Source organism: Egretta garzetta, unplaced genomic scaffold, assembly GCF_000687185.1.
Source record: "Egretta garzetta isolate BGI_Z169 unplaced genomic scaffold, ASM68718v1 scaffold179, whole genome shotgun sequence".
In the NCBI taxonomy this organism is placed as follows: domain Eukaryota; kingdom Metazoa; phylum Chordata; class Aves; order Pelecaniformes; family Ardeidae; genus Egretta; species Egretta garzetta.
In genome coordinates this window covers 1,480,406-1,487,834 of record NW_009270001.1, presented here as the reverse complement: position 1 = coordinate 1,487,834, position 7,429 = coordinate 1,480,406, and the positions used below count along the sequence as shown (strand labels likewise).

Here is a 7,429-nt window from a genome sequence, read left to right as displayed (position 1 = left end):
CTCCGCTGCTCTTCTCTGGACACGCTCCAGCCCCCCCAGGTCCTTCGGGGAGGGAGGGGCCCAACCCTGACCCCAGCATTCAAGGGGCAGCCTCCCCAGTGCCCAGGACAGGGGCACCATCACTGCCCTGCTCCTTCCTTGTTCCTTCCTTTCCCGTGCCCACCCGTGCTTTCTCCCTTGCTGCAGACAAACTGGAGCATCACTGTGTTGGGGAGAGCACGGGGCCCGGCTGTGTCACCTGCGAGGACGCCCAATCCTTGCCTGGCTGGTTGCCCAACCCGATACAACCCAGGCTCCTGGCCACCCTTAGGTGAGTTAAATTCTGATGGGGCTGACAAACCTGAAAGATCATTTCAAACCACAGTCACTTCAGACTCAGCCTGCTTCTGCCTGTGACCTTCTTGGCAGGATCTCCCTTCAGCGCAGCAGCCCCAAACAGGAGCTGACAGTGCTTTGAAACCTTTTGAACCAGCACTCGGGTCCCCTGGGTACCGAGGGGACGATTTCTCTTAACAGTGTGCAAGCTCCCCAGCTCTGACAGCCCTGCTCTCGGGCTGCCTGGGAGGGGACCAGCATCCCGTTCCCTCCGTTCGGCAGCGTGAAAGGGCACCAGGGAAGGTACACTTGTCACCAGGAATAAAGCGTCACACGGAGGTCACGTCACATCTTCTTTCTGGGAGGACAGAGCCGGATGAAGTTGGTGACAAAGCTCTCCTGACGCCGGGGGGGTTTGGATCTGTCCCAGAGCACCGGGCAGAAAGGCAGAGCTGCAAGGAGCAAAACCTCTCCTAAATGACACGGGTTATCAGGCGGTGTGGGGTGAGCCCCAGGAGACACCCAAGGCAGGTGTCCCTTCACACCGACCTGCCAGCCAGCCCAGTCCAACCGTTGCCTTAACAGAAGCCACCTCATGACCGTACAGCTTGGGAAGTGCCGGCTTCCCAGTCAAGCTAAATAAATCCCTTCCCTTTGCTTCCCCTGACAGCACATCTTACCCGGAGCTATTCTGAGACAAGAGCCACCAGCGGTCCTGTGGGGACTGGGCTTTTGGGCTCCAGCTCAGGAGAGGGTGGATGACCCCCTGTGCTTCTGCGTTGTCAACGTCTCCCAGAGGAACCTCATTGTTTTCTACATTTTACTGCCTTTATATATCAGGGAGACATTAGAGGAGATTTTATTTTTCTCCGCAAGGGGAAGCAAACCAGAAACAGGACTACAGCAAGGATGACATGCACAGAAGAGAAGCAAACATCATCTGATCTTCTGGGAGGAAAAAACCAGGGCCAGCCAGCAGAAATCCCTGCCTGCTGACCTGGCTCAGCAATGTCATAGAATCATAGAATCACTTTGGTTGGAAAAGACCTTTAAGATCATCGAGTCCAACCTTTAACCTACCCCTGCCATCCCACCACTAAACCATGTCCCTAAGCACCTCATCTATCCTTCTTTTAAATACCTCCAGGGATGAGGACTCGACCACCTCCCTGGGCAGCCCATTCCAGAGCCTGACAACCCTTTATGTGAAGAAATTTTTCCTAATGTCCAACCTAAACCTGCCCTGGCACAGCTTCAGACCATTTCCCCTTGTTATCAGGGCAAAGAGGCCGACCCCCACCTCGCTACAGCCTCCTGTCAGGCAGTTGTAGAGGGTGATAAGCACACCCTGCTCATGAAGGATGCAGTGGAGATATGCTAAATAGAATCACCAAATGGTTTGGGGGGGAAGGGACCTTTGAAGGCCATCTAACCCAACCCCCCTGCAGTGAGCAGGGACATCTTCAACTCCATCAGGTTGCTCAGAGCCCTGTCCAACCTGACCTGGAATGTCCCCAGGGATGAGGCATCTACCACCTCTCTGATAGCTACTAAATAACTAGGCCCAGCCTAACAAAGTTGCTGGGCTGAGCTCTGATGAGGGAAAACACCATTTTTTAAAAGCTCGCCATCCCCTAGCCTTGCAGAGACCAGTAACTCGAAGGCGTCCTCCCCCATCCCAATACCCTGCCACCTTCCCAGCCCAGAAGGTCCCGGTGAAACAGCAGCCCCACCACCAGGAGTTTAATGGGGGGGGGGGAGGGATGTTGGTTTTGACTCATTCTGATGGAAAGCTGAGGTTTTAATCACCCCCCCCACTGCCCATCATCCCTATCCCCATCCCTGTCCAGCTCTGGTGACCCATTAACATCCCCTTTTTCTTGTAGATATCGCCTGAGCACTCCTGCCTGACCTCCTGGCCTCAATTAATTGTGGCCTGGGGGAGCAGCAGGTAGGAGAGCCCTCAGATTTAACCGATCTCCACGGATGGTAAAAATGGAGCTTGATGTGACAAGTGCGGGCAGGGGGACGGGCAGGGGCAGGGCAGGGAGGACAGCCAGCCTCGCTGCCTGCTCAGGTCACGGCCGTGGGTTGCAGGCGATTTTGCTGATGGTTAAGATATAATTATCTCTCAAGCGTTGCTTGGTGTCTCGGATCCTCTTTCCTTGACACCTTTCAGAGCCAATTCCCCGAACCGCGGCTCGAATCGCCCTCCCCACTTCGGGCAGCCCCTCGACCATGTTGGCAGAGCCCTTCTTCACAGAATCACAGAATCACAAGGGTTGGATGGGACCTCAGGAGATCACCCAGTCCAACCCCCCTGCCCAAGCAGGCTCACCCAGAGCATGTTACACAGGACTTCGTCCAGGCGGGCTTTGAATATCTCCAGAGAAGGAGACTCCACAACCCCCCTGGGCAGCCTGTTCCAGTGCTCCATCACCCTCAAAGTAAAGAAGTTTTTCCACATATTCAACTGAAACCTCTTATGTCTCAATTTGTGCCCATTGCCCCTTGTCCTGGTGCTGGACACCACTGCAAAGAGTCTGGCTCCATCCTCTTGACTTCCACCCCTAAGATATTTGCATGTATTGATGAGGTCCCCTCTCAGTCTTCTCTTCTTCAGGCTGAAAATTCTTGCCCAAATATCCTTGTGGATGTCCAGCTGTTCCCATCTCCCATCACTTCATCAGTTTCCGAGAAATTTTGCACGTCATTGGGCTTGACTCTCAGGGGAAAACCTTACTCTGGAGCAGGTTATCCTGGTGAGCAAAGCCTCCCCTCCGCCGAATCCCACTCTCCCAGAGCCATCAGCCCAATCTCCCCAGTCCCAATGGGGTGGACGTCCACTCAGACCTGGCTCTGCGCCTCACGATACAAGGCAGGAGTTGAGCCTACACAATCTCCGCAGCTTCCAAGTCCCACGGGAGCCTTGTTAGCTGTGGAGACCACGGCATGAAGAACTGCTTGCATCTAACAAACCAGGCAATGGCAAGAAGCCTTTCAGGCTCCAGACAGCACCTTCAGCAACCTTGGGTGCCACCAGAAACATAACTGATACCTTCAGCAGGGTACCAGGCTCCCAGTTCCCACCACAAGGTCATCAACAGAGCGGTCCTGACTCTGCCCAAAGCTGGAACAAAAGCAAATTCCACACAAATAGGTTGGGTTTTTTGTGGGTTTTGGTTTTTTTTTTTTTTTTTTTCCTAAGCTGTCACTAAACTCCACGAGCAGGTAGTGCTTCAGCATCCTGCAAGCGTCCTGCAAGCAACGCTTTCAATGCGAAGGAACAAAAGGCTGCGGTGGGGAGGGGAGCGGTGGGAAACCTCACAGGCTCCCAAGCTTCATTTGACACCTGGTGTTTGCAGCATGGGCTGCATTTCATCTTTTCATAAGTAACTCTTAACAGGAAACATTACAAAAAAGGGGGCATTTCAAGGCAGAAAAGTTGGTCTCCAAATGTAATTTTTTTTTTTTTTTTCCCCTCAATCTTTTGTTAGCAACTCTTCCGGGGAGCAAATCCAGCAGAGGCGATACAGTGCAATGTGCACTCCTAAATTAGTTTCCCGGCACTTGGGATGCTTTATTATTCATTTCCTCCAAATATTAGGTAATGCCTTTCGCCCCTTTCAAAGTCTGTACGAGGGGTCTTTGATGCATTGTGGGACTTGAAAGTTGCAGGTCTAAAGCAGCATTTCTTTTAAGTCCTCTCTTTTATCAAGCATATTCTGTTCTGTTCGCTATAATGCACACAATGGCATGAGAGTCTTGACCTGCTTCATGTCTGATGGGTTGAAATCTCAGATGCATAGGATAAAACAGCCATTCCTAGCAATACAGCTTAAACACTTATGGCTCTATTCAGGCAAATATTACCCAGGGGTCTGCCACGCCACTGAAAAGCTGCAGAAATTGGCTCCGTAGATGGCTGACCAATTCAGCAGTGAGAAACGACCCCGCTACATTAACTCCCCTTTTCATTTCACCCTGGGCGAGCCAGGGTCTGGAGGTAACCGCAGCAGGAGGCGAGAGCCGGTTGAAGCCAGATTCGTTTTCTTTATCGAAAGTATTTTTGTGTGTGTGTGTGACCATGAATGTCATTATGCGGATCTGCAAAAGAGGGAAAGTAATGACATTAGGGCACAGGCACAGAAATCAGTGAGGTTTTTGTCTTACGGTTACACGGGAGCGCTGTCACGTCTTCCGGCGAAGTAAAATTTGTAGCCTTTAAGACGCTGCAAACGTCTCAGATAAACCAGGTCTCTGCCTCTGCTGAAGGTCTGTGGGCTTTGGTGGGTCACTTTACACCATCCAGCGTCGGTCTCCATGCCTTAACCAGAATTAATAGCTCTTGTCCCATAATAATTCACCTTTTTTTTTTCTGTTTACGCTGCAAGCTTGCTCGTTTTGAGGTGGCTTCTGCCCGGTTAACATCCAGGACGCAGAGCAAGGATGTAAAGTGAAACGTATCCTTGCAAAAGCAAACACATCTCAGTACAAAATTAAATGTTTTTGTCCTTTAGGCATTCGCACGGACATGTTTTTACAAAAGTACCAGGCTGCTATTTTAGGATATCAATCTTCTCTTATCAATCTCCTCTTGACAGCTTAGAACTAGGGAAGATTTTTTAAAGGGCGATCTTGAAATGCAGGGGTAAAATTCGACGTAAGGGCTGAAGAGCTTCTCAGTGGGTTGAAGCTGCTTGAATTTGCCTTGCACGTCTTATACCCAAGGAGCAAAAGATGTCCCTAGGACGAGCTAGAAAAGTTCAGACTATATGGGGAGATGTTTCTAAGAGAGAAGGGTCCTTTTTTTTATGACTTTCTTTGCTTGTCCCAGTGCTACGCCCTGGTATGCCTGCAATCCCAGCCTGTCAGCCTAAAACATACATCGGGATAACCCCAACATTTCACTGGGATGATCATTTCTTAAGCTATATAAAAAGGAAAAAGCTGATTTTTCATGAGCAAAACGTCGATTTTTGCACACGCAAAACATCCAGCAGCAGCTCCGGAGCCTGTAAAGAGGGGGATATGTGCAACCGCACCCCCCTGGGCTCTGGTGTGAGTGAATCCAGCAGGATTAGCTCTAAAAGCAAATCTGATCCACAGGGATACGCTTTCCCATCCCTCCCACCTCCTCCAGGGATGCTGCAGACCTGGGGAGGCAAGCACGAGCCTGATTTCCAGAGGCACTGAGCATCTCTCCCATCGCTGGTACGGAGGTGGCAGCACCAGATACCAAAAATAATATGGGAAAGTCTCAGCTCACACGTTACCCACCTGGTTAGGAGGCTTTTTAGAAGCCCTCTTAAATATCCTTATTAAAATATCGTCAAGACAGCCGGGGGTTTTTGCCCTGCGTCTGAGTGGTGCGGTGCTGGTCTGCCGGAGGGGAGCTGACAGGTCATTACTGTGTGTCCTACAAATTCCCTGAGCCGATAAGGAAACTCCAACAATGTGATGGTTTATCAGTTTGTAGGTTGGAAAAGGAAATTTTTTCAATGGAGATAACGATTCTATTCCTTTGCGGCAAACGAGAGTTGTTGCTTGGGAATTGGGAACTCTGGCAGAAGCGGAGCCAGGACAAGGATGGGACCCATCGCTCACGCGGCAGCATCCGCACAAATTGTAAGGAGCCCAAAACTGCTCCTTTGAGAGGAAAAAAAAAAAAGCAGCAAAACGGCAGGAGAAACTAAATCTATTTGTAAACCCCAGGCAGAGTGGACACGAGGCAGCCGGCGCAGGAGTGCCGAGATGATAATGGAGCCTGATGGATAGTTCACAGGATTATTAGATACCCTCCAACTCAAATATGCTGAGGAGCCAATTATTTAACGCTAAGGACAGTGCAAACGGATGTTTAATAAGCTGAATCACTCCAGGACTGTAGGAACTCAAGGGACCAAACCCTCACCGGTCTAAATCAGAAAAGCCAGCGTTATAAAATACCCAGTGCTTCAGATACCCGCCGGTCCCCACGGTTATCGTTGTCTCTGCCAGGCTTGCAAGGGCTGGGGTGCACGGAGGGGGAAACCCAGCTGGATTTTGGAAGCAGACGGGCACAAGGGGGATGCACGGTCCAACACATCCAGGCTGGAGATTGCACTCAGCTCTGCGGCTGGTGGCCTTCCAGGCTGCCTTGTTTACAGGCGAGGGGGTTGCTGCTCCTAGGAAGATAGGCTGAGCTTATTTTCTAGCTGATTGCAGCGAGGCAGCAGGGAGGGAGTGGGAGGTGTGGGAGCCAGAGAAGAGTTTGGTCTCTGCTCCGGGGCCCTGATTAGTGCCTGGGTTGGAGTCAGCAGTGATCCCTGGGAACAAAGCATCGTTTCTCAGGATCTTCTGCTGGGAGGGGTGATGGGGAGAAGTGGGGTCTCAGCACACCATCCTCCCAGCTGGGCTGCTCTTGCAGCCAGAGGAGAGGGACAAGCTTCTGGTTCATCCTAGGGTGGGTGCCCAAACTAGATCAGATGGGCTAAAAGCATCCCCACTGAGGATAAAGGGCCTCTACGCTGTTAAATGTCTGAAGAAGAGTCCTTCCTGAAGCCCCTTCTCATTTCTGCCTGTGTCACCTTCGCCCTTCATTTAAGCTCATACCTATACTATAAGGAGCTGAGGTGAGTCTTAAAATCCACATCTCCCCATGATCCACCCACCACCAGCACCGTTCCTGCACATCCACGTAGTCCAGGCTACAGCACAGACCCAAGAACAGATATAAGGAAGGAATTTTTTTTTGATGTCATGGTGAAACACTGGGACCAGTTGCCCAGAGAGGTGGTGGATGCCCCATCCCTGGAAACATTCCAGGTCAGGTTGGATGGGGCTCTGAGCAACCTGGTGGGGTTGAAGATGTCCCTGCTCATTGCAGGGGGGATGGCCTAGATGACCTTGAAAGGTCCCTTCCAAACCCAAACCATTTGATGACTCTTTGATAACCCAGCACCAAGGTGCTCCTCAGCATCCACAACGCATGTGCAGCATGGGGCCCAGGGCAGATGTGGGGATTTGGTCCCTGACAGATAGCGACCCATGGGGACTCACAGCACAGCTCTGCTAAGGGCTTGGCCAATGCAAACCAGGCAGTTGCTCATGAGAAGACGGTGTAAAAAGACCG

General features: G+C 51.3%; 1 protein-coding gene across 1 annotated transcript in view; it reads right to left on the bottom strand.

The window, feature by feature from the left end:
* Positions 1–7,429, bottom strand: part of ZBTB7C (zinc finger and BTB domain containing 7C) — an 82,985-nt gene that overhangs the window by 70,601 nt on the left and 4,955 nt on the right. The window lies entirely within an intron of this gene.